At 38.3% G+C, this 24733-nt stretch overlaps 1 long non-coding RNA gene across 1 annotated transcript; it reads right to left on the reverse strand.

Annotated features, from left to right (window-relative positions):
• Positions 1-2829: 2829 nt before the first annotated feature.
• On the reverse strand, positions 2830-5203 carry LOC143160074 (uncharacterized). The gene is made up of 3 exons (XR_012995317.1): positions 4680-5203; positions 3934-4056; positions 2830-3418 (listed from the first exon to the last, which is right to left on the reverse strand). It is a non-coding gene; the product is annotated as an uncharacterized LOC143160074 (long non-coding RNA).
• Positions 5204-24733: the final 19530 nt, after the last annotated feature.

Here is a 24733-nt window from a genome sequence, read left to right on the forward strand (position 1 = left end):
CGCTGTTAGAGACAAGATATTGGATTAGATGTGCATTTGATCTGATTCAGTATTGATGTATGTTCTTATGCCATTTTAACATTCCTAACCTTGAACATCTGAAATGTGAAAAAGCAGAGGAAAATTTTTGAAGGAACGTAAACAATTTTCCCTTTACTTTTTGACCTGCCCTTATCAACATCTTTTTGGGTTTCTTTCTAAAATGTGAACACTACAAAAGATTATCTATTTTTGTGATTCTCCCTGCATATTTTATGTCTGTCGACTATAATTCTTACATCCTAATGGTATACAGAAAAAAATATTTTTCACTTAATTATTTTTCATTAAAAGAAGTTATTTGTTCCTAAACTATTAATTGTATTTAGTACTTAATACCATAGTTATTATTCTTTCAAACTGTTTATACATTATTGTAGTTCCACAGACTTCATTAGACATGGTGGAAATGAGTAAAGACTAAGGCCCTAAGGTTCAATTTTATGTCCAACATTACATGTAGCTTTACGTTATTTTATGCAGTATGTGGGTAGTTTTAGTTCTATTTAAAAAACAGCCAGATCATAACCTTGTTCCTTAAAAATAATATTTTGTACATTCTCCCAGCTCTGTCTAAGACAGACAGTTCTGAATTTCTCCTGAGGTGCTTATATAGGTCCTAGTGCTGAAATCTCAGTTACTGTCAAGTAGCATTAGCATAAAAATGGAACATTTCCAATGCAAACTACTTTTTGGCAGATGATTAGTGGCAAGGCAAAGGCAATTTTTTCTTTAGCAAGGGATATTGTCATCGAAGATACTTCATCTCCCACACATTTTGGTTGGTAACTTTTTATAATCGGTAAACACAACCAATAATTACTTGTTAACAGCCTGGAAATTCTGCTGCAAATACAGAAGTTCACACTTTAAAAAAATCCTCTCCCACCCCAAACTAGCAGATCAATATCCTGTTTAGAATGAAACTCCATTTTTAAACTTTCAAGAAGCAAACTCCTCTGTCTGCTTACTTTTCTCCTTCCACTTACTTGTGCCTGTTTTTCCTACCTTGAGCACCTTTGATGTTGCACAGCTCCATCTATTCTAAGACTCTCCGCTTGTCTTACTGTGCTTTCTGTAGTGACCACCAGCATTACTCCTTTAAGGGTTTATGTTCTACTTTCTTATTTAGCAGACAAGGAAAATTATAACCGAGTTGAGAAAGGGTGGACAGGATGTGAGATCTCAACTTGCTGCCCATGAGGAGTTTGGTTAGGCTTGCACAATGTGCTCTGTGTCATTCCCATTGCTGGGGCCTGGGAAACTATAGGCATTGGTTTGGCAATTTATTATTGTATTCTTTTTCTTTACTCCATGTGCACTTAGTTTCTGAGAATCTTTAGTGGTTGTTCTGATGTTGTGGGAGTCCTCCTGTCTGTCCCTCAGATTTCTAAAACATCCAGGGACTCTGCCTCAAATATCTCCTTACTACGCTGGATATGAGACTCTGAAATTATCATACTCTTATGCCAATAACAGACAGTTCTTTGAAAAACTCCAAAACTGATTATAAAATCAGTTGCTGACTCATCCATCTCTTGCTTTTATGAAACTGTGTTTGCTCGAAAATCACATTGCAGCAAGCATGAAATATTTTTTTTAGTCCTTCTTTGCTGTGCTTGGTTTCATCTGTGTAGCTGTGAGGCTTTTGGGCAGGATGATATCCTCTCTGGCAGGGGTCTCATAGACTGATGATGTTAACCATGAGCTTGACAGCATGAGGGAAATCGGCATCAGAAGGAGATGGGGGCAAGCCTGGCTGCCTCCGGGGCTGGCGTGGTTGATGTAAGTGACTTCTGCAGGCATGCAAGCCAGAGAGCACCTAGCGTAGTGCCAGGCACCCCCAGTCCTTCTGGACACAAGCCGAAAGGAGCATAAAGACAGGTCTGACCACATCTTGGGTGCTTCCCTCACCCTGAGTCCATCCATACCCTATCCGGTCAGCAGACGTCGGACCCTCATGGCGACTCTTTTGGGAACGGCTGGACCAGATATACCTGTCCTGACTGTTTCCTGGTTGCTTGTGTAGGCAGTGCCAGGGCACAAGGAAGCCTGTCCTTCGTGGGTAGCATGATGAGACACGAGGTGAAGCTGCCTGAGGATGCTCCTGAGGACACTATCGGTAATGCTTGTTACTGAGACCGATAGCACCAGGGTAAGGCTGAATGTGAAAGTGAAGCCCCTGCTCTTCTTCAGCAAACTGGTGAGGGATCACAAATATATAGCTTTTAGTCTTATGTATTAAATAAAGCCTCTCCAACAGCAATGAAATAAGAAGTGTAGTACTGAAAAAAAAGATTAGCTTAGACCATTTTGGTCTAAAGCAGAGGGAGGTCATTCACCTTAGCACCTTACCTTCTTCACCTTAGTGCCAAAACCCAAAAGAACAAGTGACCGTGTAAAGAGATGAATAAAAGTAACAGCTTGAGACTCTATTCACCTTTTCTTGTTGATAATGTCTAAAAGACTGAAATCTTATTTATTTCACATACATATTTTTGGAGGCTCTTCTTTGATCGCTGCCAGAATTTTCACTGCAACTTGGCTTGGAAAATGGAGTAACTGCTTTGCCAGCAAGCAGTCATAAATAATGCTTGTATGGTAATGTTAGAACCCAGTAGATATTATTATCTATTACACGATTGCCTTGTAAGAATTCCAAATGCAGATAATCACAATTCTTTCATTAAGCTAAGGTTACTCAAATTCATCATTGCAATTACTTTCTATTTAAGATTCAATATAAAAGGAGAGCTAAAAAATTCTCTGGTATATTTAAGTCATTGTTTAACTTTTTATTGCAGTGCACCAATATTTTAATAATAATAAAATGAATAGTTACTCCTTTAACAGACACAATATTCTACAATACAGAATGATTAGAGAAAATTGATATAGCAATTAACTTGTATTTTCTTTCCTAAAACAAGGTAAACAGAGGCAAGACATCACTGGCAGCAGTGGCTGTCTCCTCTTTAGTTAATCTTGCCAAAGACTGTGCAAGATTAAAATCCTTTTTTAAATCGTGTGTAGATGTGCTTTGGCTCTTCAAGCGTGATCGGGGTATTCGTGTTCATCTCCTGTGTCGGCTTTAACTTATTTTAGCTAATGTTGAATTCGTCTCCATGCTGTGGTTTGCAAATCTGATTCTAAAGACTGAAAAGATACTGCAAAAAGTGGCAAAGGGTGGTAGAGAGATGAGACAGAAAAATATTTCAATGGGAATGCACACACTGTGACTAATTGGTCTCACGTGTGAACTCTCTAAGGAGTCCCTGTAATTACACTAGAGATGCATCTTTGTATCTCCCTGAAGGGCTTCTCAGGTTTCCCATGGGGGAGTCAGCAGCTCACTGGCTTTTTGTCATGTGTTCTGTCTCTGCAAAAAGTAACTTTGCATTACTATCCAGGTAAGCATGTATTATACAGTGAATCCTAAATATTCAGAAATTATGAAGAGCTCAGGGCCAATTTAGCAGTGCTGATATGTGCAAAAGGTTAGTTAAGAGTACTGATCGAACTGGATAACTGGGTAGTGTAAATTAAATTACACGCAATATATATTGTTATATAATTTTAGAGATAAAATGGGTCTAAATCTGAAAAAGGAGTGTTTCTGGAAAAGCTTATTCAGCTTTTCTTGGAAGCCTGTATGAATTGGCAGCACAACTATTTGGCATCAAGAGAGAATTAGATGTAATTTAAAAAGAAAAAGGAACAAATACGTCAGTTTGATTTTTCTCTCAGCTCTGTATTGCTCTCTTGGGTAGTGCATTTCACTTTTGCTGTCCCACAAGGAATTGCCAACAGCAGAGGTCAGGATTTAAATTTGCCTAAATACTTTCAGAATGCTTTTCTATTTTAAAAAGGGTAGGTGTACCAGGCTACACTTACTTATAAATGAATGTATGTTAGTCAGATCTCCAGTTTCTTCTGTCTTGTACCTTACACAGACAACTGCAATTCTAATTGCAGTAAAAAGAAAATGATGATTTGCTCTTTAAATAGATTTTGTCACTGTTGAAGAAAAAAGAAAGGTGGTGAGAGGTAATCAGACATAAAAAAAGCAGTAGCAGCATATTTGAAAAGCATGCCAAAAGATATCAAGGCAGTCTTTCCAATATGTAAATATGCATGGAATAGCTACTGATTTATAAATGAAACTATCAAAAATACGGTGTAGTGCTCACTGGCAATAGTTCCATCTCATCTAGCAAGGGGATGAATATGGTCATTAGCAATTAAATACAACTCCCTCAACATAATAATGAAACCCTGTTTGAAGGTATTGGCCAAGTGAAACGAATGACAAAATCCAAAGTGTTCTCCGTTACCACTGAATATGCTTCAGAACTTACATGTTTCTGAAAAACTATTTCCTTTCACCCCCCACCCTCCCAGCTGCTTAGGGAAACATATCACCTGAGCAGCACAATGTCAGCATTATTGCAACACAGCACTTCAGAGAGGATCTCAAAGAAAGAAATACCCCCCATCATCCGCAAGAAAATATGGAAATATATAGAAAGACCATAATAATGTGTGTTTTTCTATCATGCCAAAAAGGAAGTAAAGCAAGAATATCATGCAAGTTTTAGCATGTGCATGCTGGATATAGACATGTAACATCCACCAGTTACCTCCGTGTCATGAAAAGGAATTTCCACCATTGTCAAAAACCAATCATGTTCTTCCCATCATCTTTGAAACATCCCATTTTCATTCTCTTCCTTTCTGTACTCCTCCTTCTCTGCCTTTCATTTCTCTGCAGCAGAAGAAAGAGCTAGGAAATAAATAATGTATGAGAAAAAAAAAAGAATTAGAGTTTATTTATAAGGAATAATAGTTTAATTCATGAAGCAGTCTTTAAAATGCCTGAGTCTTGCAGTTGGTGCTGAGGGTAAAATCTTATCAGGGTTAGGCATAGAGCCAATATAATAAAGACTCCAGAAGTGAGCCATCAGTAAAAGAAGTTTCTGACACTCAGACACTTGCTGGGCTTGCTTTTCTCCTTCAGGCAAGCTTCCTCTTTCTTTCTGACTCTCCCAGTATCTCCAACCCCTGTAAATCCCTGCTCCAGCTCTCCCCTCTGTGCGCTTTTAGGCTTCCACATGGAGCATATCCTGTTGACATTACACTCGCCTGTTGACGTTACACTCACTATGCCAGCCTGCCAAATATTAGCTCTGTAAGGAAGGCTGGTTCCTATTCCTTTGTTGTTCACTTACATACAAGCAAGGACCAAGTGGATGCAAAAGACGTGTTCGGTGGGCACGTATTAAAGGGCCAACATACTGCAATATTTCATGTGGCTCCTGTAGATTGCTCCTTAACATTGGTATTGCTTTATCAAATATGAATCCTAAGTGGTTGCCATCCCCTACGGCGACTGAACCCCTTCCTCGATGGGAAGTGACCCTCTGCACGTCCAACCCACCTGGCGGGGCCACGCCAGTGCTGGGTGCTCGCTGGCACCCCAGCTCTCCTCTCCTCCCCCCAGCAACAGCTCTCTATTTATACAAACCAACAGGGAATGGTGTCAAGAATCAATTAGTGGGGAACTTCTGAATGCAGAAAGTTACTTGTTGCCTAGCAGCAGCCCAGCAAGCCGGGCTTGACTTTGATTCATTTAACCCCAAACTAACTGGAGCTGCCAGATTATTTTTCCTCATCACCTTCCAATGCTGTCTCAGTCAATCCGGAGGGATGAAATGCCTGAAGTCTTCCCTGCTGCTTTCAGGCAGGTCCTCGTCTACATTCGGTTGACCAAAATGTGCAGTGGATAGAATTTGTGGTGCTTAGTTTCAAAGAAACCCCGGAGGACGCTTTCCAGGACACCGTGCCTCCGTCTTAGAAATAAGGAGTGGGAGTGAAACTCCCCTGACTTCCAGAGCCGGGCACTGGCCGGCCTGAGCAGCTCACGGCCATGGGCCAGGATGGACATGGCTGCAGGAGGACAGACAGAGTCTCACCGAGGATCAGGCAATGTTGAGTTATACCTCTGCTGAAAATTCGTGTATCAGTCTCTGTTCTTCTTCCTTAATAATTAATTCAGCAGAGAGGAAAAGACTGTTCATTTGCATAACTAAATTTTTCAGTCACAGCAATCAGCCTATTAATAGAAACCCATCTATTTGTCTGTCTATCAACTTACATAAACCACTGCGTTGTCTTATAAGACATGATATTTTGAAGGTCAATAGCCCATAAACAACGGATATAGAGGCGGAGAAATAGCTTGATCTTCTAGTTCAGAATACGCTAAACCAGACTTTATAAATAATATATATCAGTCAGGGACATTAAGTCTGTGCTCTCCTTTTCAGCACTACATGAGAGTTTCCAGGAAGACATAGTATATGTTCACAATAACATCAATATCTAATGGGAAAAAAATGACAAGGAAATTTTTAAAAGCCGCTATATTACGGCTGTATAGTGAAATCAGTGCTGTTTAATCACATTACTAGGCTGCCACGCTAAAGCATTTTACTAACCAATGCAATGGATTCATGCCAAAAAGACCAGGTATACGACTTCTGTTTACAAGCTGTCTGAAAATGAACAACATATATTTAATGCCCTGTCATCTTCACCCATATTAGGACTTCAAACAGAAATGTTTCCATTATGGCTCCATTTTCAATAAGAGTTTTTAATAGTCAACTGTTCTACCAGAACATCCATGCTTATTATTTGCCTAAAGATGATTTGTGACAGGGAAAAAAGTCTGAGCACTGCCTGTTCAGATGTTTGAAGCAATTTCAATACTGTACAAATTACATTTTTTCTCATTATAAGTTCAGTTACTACCTTTCACCAGATGACACCAGTGCCTCTTTCTTCATTTTCACCTCTAACAATATTATTTAGATGCAGCTCTGCGTACAAGAAATGTGGCCCTAACTAAGCAGAGTATTTGGTTCAAATAAATAGCAGGTTAAACTGAAGAGATGCCACTCCACACAGGGAAGCTCTTCCAAAAGCTACTCTGGCCTCTCAGCAGAAGAGCAAGCCAGATGAAACCAGCTTTCCTCATTCCTGCACATCACAACCTGTATCCTCCTCCCTCAAAAGCCCAGAGCCAAGGATTTACTTGGGGCTTTGCTATGTTCAGTCTGGCTTACGCACAAGGTGACAAGCAACAGTAAAACTAACAGGATATATACAGGAAGACAGACCAAAGCCCAAGAGTTGAGGTCTGAAATGTGTCAGGAACACAGCCCTGCCTCAGGGGATTCTTTAGGGGAAATAAACACAATGCAAAAGCGATTGAAGAAAATGACTACTGAACATGCCCTGAAGGCCTCTAATGTGAATTTAAATTAATAAAGTCTGAAAAGCCTTTATGTAAAAAGCTCGATAAGATGACTGCCGCTATTTAAGACTATTTCTTTAGAACAGAAAAATCAATTCACTGTTCCACGACAGCAGGCTGAAGTCACATAGGAGTAAGAGAATGTAAGAAATTCAAAGGAAACAGGTACAGTCTATTGGGTCCAGGCATCAGAAGACTTATTTAAATTCTTGGGCACAGGAGCTTCAAATGGCCTTTTAAAGTCTGTATTATCACATTGATCAGTTCAATTTCCCACCAATGAATACAGCTTTCAGCAGTAAGACAGAGATCACTGATGCTCTAGTCTTTTGCTTTTGGTAATGACAAATAAAACTGCAGCCAGAACGCATTTTCTTGACTGAAAATGACGACACAATTCGGACACAGCGGAGTCCGGTGGTTAGTGAAAAGATTATGGATAAGAAGTCAAGGCTATTCAAGTGATCTAACTTGTCATATGCATAAGTCATATCTATACCAATCGGAATGACAAAACAAAAGGGTTTAACAATCCAGGAACATATTGATTACACAGAGCTCTGCCTGCCCTTTAACACTTTTAGAGGACAACTGTCTTGATGAACCGTGATAGCGCGTTGCTCAGGCAGAGACCCTGAACAACCGAGTACTACTGCAACTTGAGCAGCGCTGTGTGGGCACCCAGCAGCACGCCGCTGTACCAGCAGAAACCCGAGTCCTGGCAGGCTTCAGGTTTCACTGGCGAGTTTCTGAAAACCAGCAGCGGTTAAACAGGAACATAACCCTCCCTGGTTTAATTCCCCACGTACAGAATGGGAACGGTAACCAATACCAGTTTCACAGGAGTGTTATTTGCATTAGCAATGGAGAAGTTTTCAGACATTAGTGTAGTGAAACCATAGCAATAGCTAAGAGAAATCTATTTCTGTTTAACCTTTTTAAACAACAACTTTTAGAGATTAATTTAAATAGTGAAGTCAACTTCATTTCTAGCTGTTAACACATGGAAACACATCACTCCTGTTGTTTGCCTACATAACAGTGAGGTAAGAGACCTAAATTGTTTCCAACTTTGCCATAGACTCAGTGACTCCAGGCATTTCATTTTGCACATCTTTGTTTCCCTCCCCCATAAAACTGGGGTAACAGTACTTACGCGAATGTGGTTGTGAGGCTTTATTCATCAATATCTCCATGTAGTTTGAAAACCTGGAAGTATTACCTAAAATGCAAAGTGCTACTTAATCCCACTTCATTCTTCAGACTGCTGCCACAACTTCCACCAGCAGTATTGATATATTTTTATGTAAGTTAAATACTTTATTTCACTCTTTCCTAGTGTGATGGCACTGTTACTCAACTATTATAGCTGATTTTATTAGATGTAATTTTTTAAAAAATTAGGCATAATAAGCCGATTTTGCAAATTAGATTGCCAGAAAAGATAAGAGCAACATGCCAGCAAAAAACTTAGGTGTTGATATTCATTTTCATGTCTTTGCAAAATCTTTCCTACAGACTTATATCTACAGCACACAATTTTGCTTCATCAATACATTTTTAATCTGAACGTGTGGAAATTCACCCACTCTTTCTGAGCCATCTTTAAATCTAAGCGGTATTAATTTCAGCTAACTCGAGGAGGACTTGTGCTTACTAATGAAGCCCAAATGCTGGCACTAAGTAGCAAGTTAGCAAGAAACTTCCTTCCTTTCAGAAGCTCTGGGTTCCTGGTAGGCGTTTCCTGTATATCCAGTTAGTAACAGAATCTTCAATTAACACTAGAGGGCGTTGGAAAAGAAAATAGAGAGTTAGTGTGCACTGAGCTGCAAATGCTTTTAGCAGTGAAAAGGAACAATTTCATGCCAGTCTACAAAACAACAAGCTTTTTTTTTTCACGTTAGAGATTTACATTTTAAGTGAAGGTTTGAAATGTTAGCAACAGGGTTACATTATTTATTTTCACTAATGGATCTACCTGTAGCACTGATCATCATCTCACTAGTAACAAGAACAGTCATATTTTACATTTACATGTCATTTTTCTTCCCAAAATACTTCTCAGCCTGTAGTTCTGGAGTCAAACATCAAAGACCTTCCTTTTTTTAAAAAAAAAAAAAAGAAGAAACTTCTGATTAAATCAATGATCAGTGTATTAGTTTTCCCTTTAGTAAAAAATGTGCTGACTTCTCAACAGAACTTGCAAAATATACATATTCTGGCTTTTATGCATAATTTAACCCATGAAGGAAGAAAAGAATAGAACAGAATAAAGTTTACAGAAGCAAGATCAGCTGGGTATGCTTGGTAAAGAAGCTCCCATATTAAGTTAGCTTAGATGTGTATTTGTCCTAATTCACTTGCTGAGATTAGGATGAACCTCATGAGATTTCTGGTTAAAGTTTGGAGGGGTTGCCTGAACAAGGCGCTAACTTTTCTACCTTAAATATAGTACCTGGCAACCACACAGGATCGTGACCTGAGGGTGTGCAGAAGCTAACAGCAGGCTTTTTTGAAGGGCTGAGCTGTATGAATATTTATCCATTTTGTAACCAGAAAATTAGGGCATTGATACTTAAAGCCTTGGTCGCGTAGGACAAACACAGGCCCTGCTTCTACTGACTTTAACGTCAGTTGCAGGTCCTCAGCACTTTACAGAAGTGACCCACCAATCGGACGGACGGCAGAAAAGTGTAACAAATGCATCAAAGTAGAAAAAACAGATGGGAAAATAGCTTGAAATAGATTATGAACAATACAGGTTTTAATACATACATAATGTTGACACACTCAGCTGAGTGGCTTTTTTCCATATTTGTACTATTCATACTACGGTTTCATACTATTGCATGCCTCGTAATGTGTACAGCAAGAAACTGTACTAAAAAATGTGGTAAAAAAATGTCAAGTCTTAAGCTAAGTCCTTAGTTCTTACAATTTATCTTTATATCCCCCAGAGGTAGTATCTACAGCCACCTCTTCACATTTTTTTAACCACAACACAGAGCTCGATAAGGATCTTTGTGAAACCAAAATTATTATCATAACTGAAGTTTCTCTTTATATAGTGGGTAGGTGAATTTTTTTTAAAGTAAAATTATAGTTGTTTAAAGTAAAATGAGAATGTTTTTGATAATTTTAAGTTAATTTCATTTATTTTTGAATTACAGTGTTATCTGGCTGACATGAATTAATTTTTATTTCAGAGGTACAGCTGAACTAAAAAGGTTTCCAGGAGAGGTAGTGACTCACAGGATGCATCTACAATAAATTATTTGGTTTAACACCCAAGACAAAGCTTTAAAAAAATTAATTTCCATTTGGTCATGATATATCCTGTTAGTAGGTTACAAAGTGTGCAGGTGGGAAGCAAGTTATCCATTAGAGGATTAATGAATCATATGGTAATAATGCATAACAGTACTTAAGTAGTAATAACATTTGCAAACCACTCACATATTTTTACTTTCCATCGTAACACCCATAACATAAATGTGGGTCGAATACCACTGCCACCTTACAGGATGGAAGAGCAAGAGAGAAAGACTCCTGTGGTTTGTTAGGCAGTTAAACTGCATTTAAAACTTAGTCTCACATGTTCTAGCCATATCTGCTTGCACTCCTACATGCTAAATTTCTTTTAACAATGAGTCCAGTGATGGGTTTCTTTGGAGAAAATAGAGACAGCAATTTTCATTCAATATAAAGCTATGTATTTGTCACTGCCTAGCTAGCTCGATCTACATGAGGTGCAGCAAACTTTTATTTTAACAAGATATGACTTTTGATATTAAAAGCATCTGGAGTCCTCTTCCTATTTATGTTCTTAAATTGTAAGCTCATCAGATACAGCCCTTTGTATTTGGACATGAATTATTTCATTATGGCACCCCCAGGAACAGATAGGGGGTATGTTACGACCATTCCCATTCAGGCAAAACTCTCACCGTGTAGTGTATTTTCAGAAAGCATGTGGGAATCGGAAAATTTAGGAAAGTTGACATTTGTTAATCTTTAAACTGTTCAATATTATTTAATGAAAGCGGTCAGTATACTTTTACAGGCTTTGAGTGAGTTCCATATCCAAGTAAAGAAAAAAAAGTACTTTTATTTCATAGTTTGATGCAAATAACTGATCTCCAAGAAACTATGAAAGATCAATTACTGGAAAGATCTTACACTGAAATTCAAAATAAACATTACACTTGCATCAAAAATAGCATAGTTGGGCTAACCAATGATTTTTTTCTCTAATAAATAGTGAAACAGTTCAGACCTCAAGATAAAGGTAAATCAATCTTACAAATAAAACATAGAGTTTATTACTCTTGTCCAGTCACTCCATTTCAAGAAAGAATAAGGAAGGAAGAGATTGGAAAGTTGTTGTAGTGATGTTTCTAGTTTATGCTTGCAGATTCAAGTCATTCACTTTATATTGTTATGCCTTTTGTCGTAAGCTGACTAGCTTTATGATTTAAGGAAACTACCTGCAAGGTATGGAGATTGGTTGAAAAATAGAAATAGCTAGGCTGCATATAGACCCAGGCTGAAATAACTATTGGTGATTAGTGAAAGAGTTTGTTTGCATGGTTAAAAAAAAGCAAATATTTGGTAAAGCAATTAGCCTGAGCTGTGCTCCTTCAAGCCTATGCATTGTCGTGGCTGGCCTTGGATTTTGTTCCCCACTGAAGAACTCCAGAAAGCCCCTGTACATATCGCTTGTGCTTCAACATACTAATCGTATAGAAAGCCAGAGGACTACACTGTTGGAGCTGCAGAGGGGACTGTATTGTCTACTGTGGCTCAAATTTTTGGGGCCAATTGTTTCCTGTGTGAATAAAACTGGTGTAGGCGAGAAGTAAATTCTCTGAGGTTTCTCTTACATGCACAAAGCTGGTACTTAATTGATCCCTTAAGGAGTACTTTGCCTGGCACACAGAAAGTGACCCCTGAGGTAGACACAACCCAGATCTCTCTCCTGAGTCCAGTTATGGAGCACAGGAACTTTGAAGAAGGAATAGTTTTGCTATATGTACTGGAAAGCACTTACATAAATATCACAACCATACAAATACAAATAATGATAATAATATTGCTAACATACATCATAATCTTGAAAGAGGTTATTAACCTCAAAGGTCTGAATTGGGCAGAAGTCCTCCTTCTCCATGCAATCTTCGGTATATCTTGAATCCTCCTGCTCCCACCTACTGACAGCTTTTATAGGTGCCAGAAGGCAAAGACACCTTCCCCTTCTTACAGTAACTCATTAGTTACACTTTTTTCCTCCAAAGCCCATGTTCTACCCTTTTCTTTTTCTGAGAAGATCATACATCTACACTACATTGGGGGAGACGCTACCGAAGTGACAGTGCCTGTATGTCCAAAGTGCCTTGGCCTTGGAGGGCACTCAGGAGGCTGGTGAGGAAGAGCAGTAAGAACATCTATCCTGTTTGAGCTTTCTTGCAGCAGAGGAGTGTCAGTGAGACATCCACACAAAAGGTTTCACATGTGGACACAGCTCCAGGAAAAAACATCCCACGGATGATGGCTTTCTGCCTTGAGTAGACCAGTATGTGTATCATCATAGATAGTGTACTCTACTGCCTGGACCTCTGATTCAGCATTTCTAGGCAATTACTGATTCTGGAGTTTCCACATGATTAAAATCTGCTTAGCAGATTAGCATTAAAACCTGAGGTCTTACCATCCAATTATAATGTGCTTGGATGACCAATAATTGCATTCAGGAGAACCTATACTTTTCCCTCAGCAGCCACTGCAACCTGTGACACCTCAGGCACATCCTGAAGCTGTTCTTGCTTGACGTTATTTCTTATGACCATGAGTATTGCTCAGAACCAGACAAATGTCCAGGAAAAACTGGACAAAATAGACTTTTGCTACAAATAGGCACAAATCCTTCTGGCTCGACCTTCCTCTCGTTGTACTGTATGGTCAGCTCTAGTCTCACATAAAGCCCTTACTCTTAATGCCTGCAGGACATCCCTGTGCAGGTGGTTTATGGGTGATCCAGTACGCCTTAAAGGAAGAGTCTGGAGAACCTGCCACCAGAGATCCAATCAGTGGTTCACCTTCCACCCCCCACCACATCCTTGTTCTACAAGGTCCTGAGGAGCAATGGTGTGAGGCAAGCAGGTCCCTAAAACCCCGACCATGTGTGGTCACAGGCTGTGACCACATGTGGTCACACACGCGTACATACACAGGCTGTGAGTGCTGCATACACACTTCAGTTGTTAGTACCTGGGAGGAAGCACTGGAAGGACCTTGCTGAGATAGCCCTAGTAGCCGTGATGAGCCATGGGGAAGGGATCAAGCTGTTACCATCTGTGGGAGGAGGAATATGGGGATATAATGAATTTGATTATACAGCTGCTTGAAGGGCAGATGCCAAAGGGGCATCGAAGGGCCTATCCCTCAGCAAGGGCCACTTCACCTCCACTAAACCATCCTCGCAGAGCAAACTGAATGGAAAGAATTTCCTCTAACAGAGCAGCTTTCAAAAACCCCAAGCCAAATAGGCAAGATGATAGAAAAACCTCACTGATCAGTTTATTTTGCTGATCTTCCTCTGAGGATACCTTCGCTCATTTTTACCTACATGGAAAAAATATCTTTGTATATTAGATGAGGCAGGTATAAAAACATGTTTTATTCATACATAAACCTTCTTTACTGAAACCTCTGGTTTATGCAGCTTTTTTGTTTCCCTGGCATTTTCCTTAACTTGATTTTTTTTATTTTGTCTTTAGAAGGAAAACCAATACTGTGTTTACTGAATTTTAATCTGTATTGGATTTGCACATGACATTTTGCTATGTGAGGGAAAGCAGGTAAAAGCTTACTTAGTAATTTAGAGTTTAAATACATAAATAAATAAAAGTACATTGCCTCTACTAAAATGCAAATGCAAATTGCCAATAGATCCAAACATCTTTGGTGCTAGGCTGTCTTTGAGGGAAACGTGATAATACAAATACAAATTATGTGCTAGCGTAACTGAAGGTTTTGAACAATGTGCAGATTTTCTGGCCACACCTCTGTTTTCAGCTGGCTTTCCCTGCAGTACACTCCTAACACAGCTAAATACGCATATTGCAGGCAGCCTGGCCTCCCAGTTTTTTTTGAATGCAGATTGCCCACAAGTCTTTTTGTTTCTCAGTCCTCTGGAAACCTAGCCTAAGGTCTTAATACTGTGTATTCAATCAGGCATCAAATATCAGGGTCTGCTTTTTTCACATCGCCAAAAACCACTCAATTCAGTGTCAATAATAGATTTTGCTTGGGTGAGAAATTATAATAAATTAAGTCTGTATGTTCAATCTCAAGTGTTTTATGAGATGAGTCCCCTTAACTTAGATATAAAACAAACTAAGCCCAAATTTCTTTTCTTACTAGGACTAAATCTGAGTTTAGTCAAAACAGCCTTTGACATCAATAAACATTTATGTCTTTAGAATGTGAATGTGAAATGTGTGTCGTAAATAAAAAGGGAATTTAATAAATTTACAAAGTATTAATTTAATTGGCTGATAAGATTTTACAGAAAGAAGGTAACAGTCCTTTTAATTCATCATATTTAAGCAAAAGCCCCTGCACAGAGCCTTGAGACATGTCCTAAAGTTCACATTCAGACTCTTAGACCACTTTTTAGAATAAATTCTCAATTTGTGGCTTTTAGTAAGCTCTGCATTTAGTTTAAATTTGGAGCTTGTTTATTCATATCAAACTGACTCTGACATGCTAGAACATAAGGAAATAGGCTAAAACCAAAGCCATGTCGCTTTCATGAAAAATACCATTTTAGCCATGATTTTCCCACACAATTGAGAATCAGGAGCAATTGTTGGTATGGAATTTTTTTTTTTTTTCTTAATTTGGAAATAAGTTGGAAGCTAGTACAAATGACAAATTACTGTCATAAGCTACTAGAAAGGAATATTGCTGTGTGTGCATCCAGCTACATACTACAATAGCTTAAGTTTTCATTGGTGCTTTCATATTCAAACCCCAGAAGAGTACTTTGCATCAGTACTTGTATGTTCAGAAAGTGTGAAAGGTTGCAGAAACCTCAAGCTGAATGAAAAGTGGCTGAAGAAATATGCTTGAATGTAGACTTTTTTTTTTCCATGGGCTAAGGAAATCTGCAAATTAGGGAAAGACAGAAATACCTTACACAACTACATGTTCATTTGTATAGGTCAGCTTCTAGTGAAAGGGTCTTCAGAAATAATACTAGAGAGCAAGCACTATTGATGAGAGAAAATTAGATAACCAAGCTTGTGAATCACCATAAACAATGTTTGTTTTTAAGCTTCTTAGTTGTAAATAAATGGACTTGATCTTGCAAACTCTGTCATTTTCATCACAATATTATAAATAACTGTTAGATCACAACATCCCAGAACAGGAGAATTTTTGTTTAGAATTTGCGAGCTGTCAGACTTATTAAGAGTCATGTCTGTGCATGTGTTTTTTTTCTTCAGGCCCAGCAACATATCATTGTTCTAATAAAAAAGACGTGACATTCAGTTTAAAAGTGATTGTTTACAAAATAAACACTTTATTAAACACTAAAGTATGAAATGTCCTTCCAACAGAGACAAAAAGCTTAAGCTGTTTTAATCTGATGCAAGTTGGTGCTGCAATGGTTTCAGCAGGCAGGCTGGAGTGCGGGCTTGGTACCAAAGGATAGGTTAAATAGCCATGTCCTGGACTTCTCTCTTCAGTGTTTCAGAGAAACAGAGATGTTTTAAATCACGTCTGATCTTGGTTTTACCTCAACCAACCTTGCTAGGGGTAACAACTGGGACAAGATCAACCTCAGCGTGTTGTGACTGGCTCCAGCTGACTAGAGGAAAAAAGGCACAGTATTTTTAGGATGCCTCTGTCATACGGCAACCGAAAGTTTTCTTCCTGATAAAACATGAACAGCTTTTCCTAGGCCTCTAATTCCACCTCTTTAAAATGTTAATTTACAGTAATTTTTCTTAATATAGGGCTATAATGGTGGCTGTAATGATGGCTTCATGTTTCAGTGAATACCAGCTTTGTCTTGTTCCATATTTGATCTCTCTGGATCATAAGTTTTATTATGCACATTGACAGAAGTCAATGTCTGTTTGTTATTTCAGTTTTATATGTTATCAAGCCTGAACACAGAGAAATTAAGTTGTTAGATCTATTATGATGCAGTTTGCACTTGAAAAAGAAAAGAGAGGAAAGTAAAATGGGCCAAAAAAAATGCAACAAAAATACATAGCAACAAGCATTAGGAGACTGACTGTAGCTCAAAGGATGAAAATTTGCAGCACAATAGAAATGGGAGGAAGCTTTATAGGGGCATTGAATTTAGCAGAAAACATTTGCAGGAGAAGGAATGAAATGTTCTGAAGAACTTCTGGGACAAAATAAAGAGAAACACTGAGTGCAAAGCCTTGTCAGATTCAGAGATGTATTCCAATGAGTATTCATATTGAATGCTCGGGGAAAGAGCTCACGGAGAATTTCAGTCAGAACAGTTAGGAGTGAGTCAGGCATGAGTAGCGTGTGGAAGGACGGCACCTGGGAGATGCAGTAGAAGGGAAAGTGTATTGCAGAGCTGGCATGTGTCATTGTAGGTCCAGCAAAGTAGCTCTGTCTTTCCAAAGTAAGGGAGATTTTACACTGTGAAAAATTTAAAAGGTGCCTAAGACAAACAGGTGAGGAACTATAGCAGCTGAACAGTACTAAATATTGTGAGATATACCTTAATAGGAAAAGATTGCAGGAGAAAATATTATCATTATGATTACTTGTTTTGTGAACATAACACATCCCTCGCAATCTACACAACAGGTAGCCTTTATAAATCTATGTCTAAACCTAACTCTGTTTTCAGTGCTATGTAAAATCCATGGCCTTCAGGGAAATCTGAATAGACTCCTGAATCAGTGACCCAATGTCTCTTTTCAGTTCTTTTTAATTATTTGTTCTCTGCAAATAATACAAAGGTTCTTTAGTATACTATAGCCATATTGTGTATTTCTTATAATAATAGTTTGATCAAGCTATTTCTATTATTTAGATAATTATATGTAATTAATATCAAAACTACCAATAATTAATATCTGTGTATGCCTGCTATCTTGAGGCAGGGAACATAGGCTTCTGTTTCAAATGAAGGTTGATGATGGCAAATGAGGCAGCACCAGCTCAAAAAGAAGAGCTGAAGATGGCCGGTGGTTAGAGCCTAAAGCCCATGGTACAGAAACGCAGGAATTAATACATTTCATTTTTAGGTTTGCATGGTATTAAGAGTGAAATCAAAGCTGGGAAACACAATCTTCTGTTTATTCCTCTATAGGTAATAAACTCTAGAAAGCAGTGCATTCAGGTAGTCTGTCAATGACACTTACAAACCTGGAAGTCATTAACTGGAGAATACAACCTGCAAGTGGCTCTTTGAGAACTGGCATTGCCAGCTGCTGAGCCATAGAGAATGAAGCTGCTCCCTCCAACAGCAAGGTAAAGAAAAGGCTACACATGACTTCAGCATCCCCAAATTTTCACGGTTGGTCAATTCAATACTACTAGGTAGCAAATAGGATCACTCCAGGCTGTGTGGTAGCATTGAAATGGATTGTTTTCCTGTTTGAGAGAAGATTACTCACTAAATTCTAGGGCATCAAATAATTTGTTGTGCAATTAGGATGCTTGTGGACACAGGCACTTTTAAAGCAAGCTAACTACGGTTGTCCCTGTATAGCCTCCGTAAGCAAGGAATAAAATGTTTTCTCTTAATTAATCCACTTACTTTCTGTTTTTCGACTGCAAAGGAAAACACTTGCTAAATTGGCTTAGATTATGTTGCCTTTTATTGTACTTTTAAAATATTACTTTAATAACCGCTTCATCTGAAAACTGGTAATCACTTCTGCAACATCATCTAAAATGAATGAGGAGACAGTGCTAACAGTATTAATTATTTTCTTTCCAAAGCACCCTGAATTTTTAAGTGCACTTCAAACAGAAAAGTTGCTGCCCAGAGTACTGGCAAGCTAGTGATGGAGCCCAACCCCTAAGAAAGTGGCAACACAAGCAAGACACAGTATTTGCTGGTGTTTACCTGCCAGGTCATCCACATTCTGCTCCTATTAGATTGTACCATATTTAGTTAGTTTTACGGAAGATGTGTACCCAGCCCTAGTCAGAAAACTTGCCTGCTTATATGTATCATGCAAACAGAACAGTTATAAGTAGTAATGATGGAGTGGCAAGTACTATTTTGTATATGGTTTGCAGAGATTTAGCTATTCACTGAAGGGCAGTGAAGGCTTCTTGATAACCTACATTCCCTACTAAGTAGAGTAACTTTGTTGGGGAGTAAAAGGAAGAAGGGAGATATTAAGTTGTTTGCTGAAAGACTTATTAAATGTATTCATGAAAAGAGAAGGCAATAACCCATGATTTACACATTTTAAAATGCAGCTGTGAAACTAGGGTCCGTTTTCATTCTAACTGGTGCTTTATCAGGAAGAGGATGCAGAGGATTTGAAAACGTGCCACAAATACTTCAGTACCTGGTAAAGAAGAAAAACCCTCAGAAAGTGTAGATCTCTCAGGTGTCAACTGAGTTCTAGCAGACATTGGGATTTACTATTATAATCCACTCCCTATACTGGTGAATGAACTGTTGCAGGAGATACAAAAATATCACCCATCAGCTAGCTATGGCATTCAAATACTACATTTACTTTTATAAAATCCATTCAGTAAAATACTCTCCATTCAGTGCAGTCACTAAAGGTATAAAAGATATGAATATTACTTATGCGCCAATGGAATCACATTTGGAAATTAAAATTCTGCTGTGTGACAAAGACAAGCTACAAAAAAACCCAGATTGATGAAGGAGAAATAAACAGAAAGCAAAAATAGCATTGCTCCAAAGATTTACAAGTATCGTATATTCAGCAAAGTACGTTATAAAATAAAATGATCAAACATCAACAAAAACCAACGACGCTGTGTTAGTTTTACACAAATCTTTCTTTTCTTAGGCCTTGTAGTTTGACTTTGCTACACATTTTAACCTCAGTGCTTTTTCCTGTTGAACTGCTCATTGAGGAATTATTTCAAGAGCTTTGCACTGGCCCTCATGTGAAGAGAATGAGCAATAGGAGCATTTTCGTGAACCACCATCTTTTTTTTAATAAGCACCTATGGTGGTTGCTATGTTTTTCCTGGAGATAAATGCAAAATGTCTGGAAAGGTGGAGCATAGGTGGGAAGCATTTTATTCAATAGATGAATGTTTTTTCCAATTCTGATGGCCTCTATACCAATATGTGAATTAAAGCATCTATAAAGCATGCAGTGAAAATTGGTTTAGGCATGCAAGTAAAAGAATGGCACAGAACTGCAGTAGCTGGAGCGAGAGGCAGTTCACAATGTGTATTTATAATAACCCATTCCAAGACAAATAATTTTCACTGCATGGGTGCACGGCTCGGTGTATGACCTAAGGCTGAGAACAGTCAGCCACCCCTTCTCTGATAGGGCCTGTGTTAGTAAGAATTCTGAGATGTTTTGTCTTGCCAAGCACCTTTCTCAAACCTAATGTCTTCAGACTAGTATCTAATATTTATTGCTGAGGAGAGGTCGTTGACAGAGCTATCTGCACTTGTTCTGCAGGAGCAACAAGGCAACACCTTCCTTAGGCTCCCCATTTTTGATGCTATGAGAAAAGCGAAAAGATAAAGCTAAGATGATCTTTCCAGAAATTTTTCTTCCTTTAACCTGGGTGGGTGGGTATCTTATACCATGTAATGCATCCATTGTGACCATCCTGGCAACCAGTGACAAGGAAGATGTGCTGCCCATTTAATTTCCAAATTGTGAAAATCTAGTGCTATGTCAGGGCACCCCACATCTTCCAGTGTTTGCAGGCACCGACTAACTGTCAAATCAGAAAATTGCCAAAACAGGATATGTTTGGGTCCATGCATGCTTTCACTTGGAGTACAGCCAAACTACACACCAGACCACTGAATAGCCCTGCAGCCATGCTGGTTATAACTCCAACCATTTTCAGATTTTCAGCTCTAATCTGCCCTATTTTCTTTCTAATCCCTCTCTGTAGGAAAACAGATCTCCCATGGACACATTTTAAATGTCCTATAACTAACAGATTACTAGAAAATTAAATGCTGATATTATCCATAAAAGTTTTGGTTAGCAACGATCAGATAATTATTTAATTTATCTTCAAACTATATTGAAAAATATCCAAATCCAAACCTGAATTTATAAATCCATTATGAAATTTCTAACCTGGATCATTTATCTATTATTTCTTCTCCACTTTGCTTCAATCTTCATTCTGTTTTGGTTATTTTGTTTTGTTAAAGGTCAATAATAGCCTTTCATCAATCTATACACAAGATACTAATTTGATTGAATAAGTTAGCACTGACCAATGGCAGCAATTATATTATAATTAGTAATAATTAGTTACAGTATTGGTAAATTGTGTTTTATACTCCCTTCATCTGGATAGTGATAGAAGAATATGGTGATAACCAATCCAAAGATCCCATTGAAGCCTATGAAAATCAAAAGCAAAATTTTATAAATTCTATTCTTGTGTGTATTTCACTATAAGATATTGATTCCAGATGTATGTTTGATATTTTGGCAAAGGCAATGCAGCACAATCAGAGAGATTTGCACATAGTTGTAACTTTCCATGGGATTCCTCTGAAAAAGAAACTGTAATTAACAAAATAGCAGCAGTATGTCCTCAGTGATGCTCACACAATATTGCAAGCATAAAAGCATCAAAGCTTTCCAATCTCTCTTTCAGCAGCTGTAAAACAAAAGGAGACTGGTATGTATTTATCAGGCGAGGCAAGTTTTTTAAAGGTCTGATGAAATTTAAGAGCTTATCTGAAAAAAAACCCAGACTTCATAGTTCACTACAGTGCCAATTTTAAAATAAAAGTTTTCTATTCCCACACAACACCCACAACTTCTTTAATCCTCAGAGTATTGTCTTTGTCATATGTCAAGCTTTTTATATAAATCTGTTCTCTATTGCTTTCCCTCCCCCCATTTAATTTGAAGCAACTCCTATCCTAGGTTTCTGATGTGATGCTATTTTTCTGCCAGGTAGAAGTCCAGAGAGAAGTTTGAGTATTTGGTAAACCTTGATAAAGGTGGAATATTGACACTGTGTTGTTCAACCCCATCTTTTTTCAGGGCTTTTATTGTGGTTCATATAGGAACAACAAAACAGATGTGTCTGAGGATTCATGTCAGAGAAGTTTGCATCACCAGACCCTCTTCAAATGTCTGAAGAAATCCTAAGAGCCACAAACGGAGGTCTACTGTCAGAGGACAGACTATTCACAGTCTATTTTCATGAATGATGGTCAGTTGATCACATGGGAAGAAGTGCAAAAACTCTTCAAAAGGGTAAAATAAAAAGCAGAAAAGTCAAACACCACATGAAAAGTGAAAGCTTATGGCAATATTTAAATGTTTCAAGGAACATACCAAACGAAAAAGAAAGAGTACTTTCAGAAGTCCAATTATATGAGTATCACAATTGCAATGAGTTGTAAATAGCACGTAGGTGCTATTCCAGTTGCTAATCCAGCAAAAATTCGGATTAATAGCTGTGCTGAAGTACACAATGTAACTGCTGCAGCCTGATCTTCAGCACCCTCTATGTCAGTCAGTCATAAGGGTTAAGAAAACAGAGCATTCAGAAGTGGCTGTCTTCAGATTGAAATACTGTACTATACTGTAGAGCGTATACTATGATTTGCATATGGTTATTGAGAGATAAATATCATATATCAGTTTACAACATAATTGGAATTGTACCTGCGGTAATCAGACAACAGCTATGGGATAAATAAACAAAGGAAGACTGACAAAGCAAATTTTGTAGAAATTGATATCAATTTACAGAAACTAATATCTCTTTCCTCAATTAGAACCCTTAATTAAAGAGTGGGAAGAAGTTACATAAATTAATCAGAGGATACGGTACAGCTTTCACAGGTCCCGAGGTGCAGGAGACTACTGACCTGTAGCTACAGTGCATTATGTTTATTACTCCTTGCAGTTTTACTTTTTGGTGTTTTGGATGTTCAGAACAGATGGATCTGGGCACAGAAGTCATTACAAAACTGACCATGTGGAAATCCACCGTCATTTCAGCTGCGTATAATGTGGGAGACACAGCAACCTGCTGTTTGGAGCAGGTTTTCGAAGTCTGTGGAACAGTTCTTCCAGAACTGTTGACAATTCATAAAGAAACAAACGCCAGCAGAAGAACAAAAGAAATTATGATGAGAGCCATAAGTGACACTGCAAAGAGATGGGTTTCTTTTGACTTTTAGAGTTACCTGGCAGTGCAGCATAAGACAAAAGCATCTGCATGACACAAAAGAATTTCAGGATTCTGTAAATCTACGGATGACTTCTTTGGGAAGTTTGAGAGGGGGAAGATGCTGGGAAATAAGAACATGTGTGAAATAATTCCTGAAGACTATGTTTAAAAACTTCTTTTCTTAAAAAAAAAAAAAAAGATGATCTATATCCTGCTTTTAGTTTCCTTGGTAGGAAATCTAGAGAAAATCTATGGATTCTGAAGTGGTAGCTCTGGGTTTGTCTTTGTGTAAAATGAGAGCAGAATTTTGTCCTCTGCCTTCAGTCCTATGATTGTATCTTCATACTTTTAGTTTCCAGCCCCATAATACCCCATGAAAGCCATACAGGGTGGCTTGAAGCTTTGTGAACTGGTTAACAATACAAAAAAAGAAGATACATGTAAGTGGGAGAGAATGGTTTCCTTTCCTTTATGTTTCTAGTCGTGTTTCAGAGAAGAAAGAAATTTCCTTCCACCAGGAAGGAAATTGCTTTGTGACTAAAATGGCATTGGACTGTCTCCTATGAATTTTCTGAAAGCACAGAAGAGTAACAGCAAAAAAGAGCAAACAAATACTGCTGCATGAATAGATCTGAAAAATAAACCATGTTTTACAGCATATATTTCAGAAGTTCTGAAGCCAGAAGGAATTGTTAGATCTCCTGCATAACAACAGGCCTTAGACCTTTCTTTAATTAATTCCTGCTTAATTAAAACTTAATAACAACAACAACAACCCAGTCTTGACTTAAAGTATTAACAGTTTTGTAAAACCTGCTGCTCTATTCCATAAGTGGTTCCAAAGGCAATTACCATCATTGTCAAAACTCCCCACTCGATTCCTAGCTTGATTGATCTAGCTTCAACTTCCAGCTAGTGGATTTTGTTATATCTTTGTCTGCTGTATTGAGAAGCCTCCTGTTGTCAAATACATTTCCCAAGGCACTTACAGTCAGTGAAAAACCCCACACTTTATCCGCCATAAACATATTTGTTTATGGAGGGAGGATGAAAGACTCCATCTATGAAGCTTATCAAAGGGAAGGTTAAGTCATTACTTTGGATAATATTTGAACCCAACATAATAACTTGGAGGGGAAAGGTTTTTTATTCATGTGAGCTGAAGAATGAGGTAGGTGTACAATCCTTTATTTTTTGAAGTATTGGTAACACATAGCGGTCCAGATGAGTTTCAGACTGGCATTTTCTGTCTAAGTGACAGCAGTCACAACTTGTTTCCTGCAGGCAGAGATGAGTCAGACTGCAGCTTTGGAGAGAGGGAGCTGGAAGACTGAAGGCAGTGACAATACCTTGACCCTGTGCATGTATTCTGATCCATTCTTCAGCCTGATGGATGATGTGTGGACTGAGCCCTCTGCACATTTCTGGCATATTTTTGGCAAAGGGTACAAAACCAACTGCCATTCACCTTCCTGACAGAGGTAGCAATGTAAATGAGAAACTGTCCACCAGCTCATCCGGCCACCTCCTATGCACTTGCTCGCTTCTCCCTAGTGTAAGAGATGCAATGGAATAATGTGCAATGGAAAAAAGGGCTGAAAGGAACTGGAAAAGGAGTGCGGTTTGGGTTTCTCCATATTTATTCCTACAAGTTCTGCAGACACTGAAAACAGACTGAGTACAGGCCCCTTAGCTGTGTCTTACATCCCATTAGAAAAGTGATTTCACTAAGGGTAACGTGTGTCTGTAAAGGGCTTAGCTGGAAAAAGTACCCAAGACTTAACTTCAGAAGTTCTAGTGTGATTGATGGGTATGTATTTGGCCATGTTTTATTCCTAATTACTACAAAAACAAATTTACATATATAAAAAAGTTATTATACGCATTCCAAGGATCACTGTACCCCAGGAAATACTTTTTCACAGACCAGAGCACTCTTGGCTACTAAAGATACCTTGTTTTGGCCCATGG

The sequence above is a fragment of the Aptenodytes patagonicus genome, chromosome 4, assembly GCF_965638725.1.
Source record: "Aptenodytes patagonicus chromosome 4, bAptPat1.pri.cur, whole genome shotgun sequence".
NCBI classification, from domain to species: Eukaryota; Metazoa; Chordata; class Aves; order Sphenisciformes; family Spheniscidae; genus Aptenodytes; species Aptenodytes patagonicus.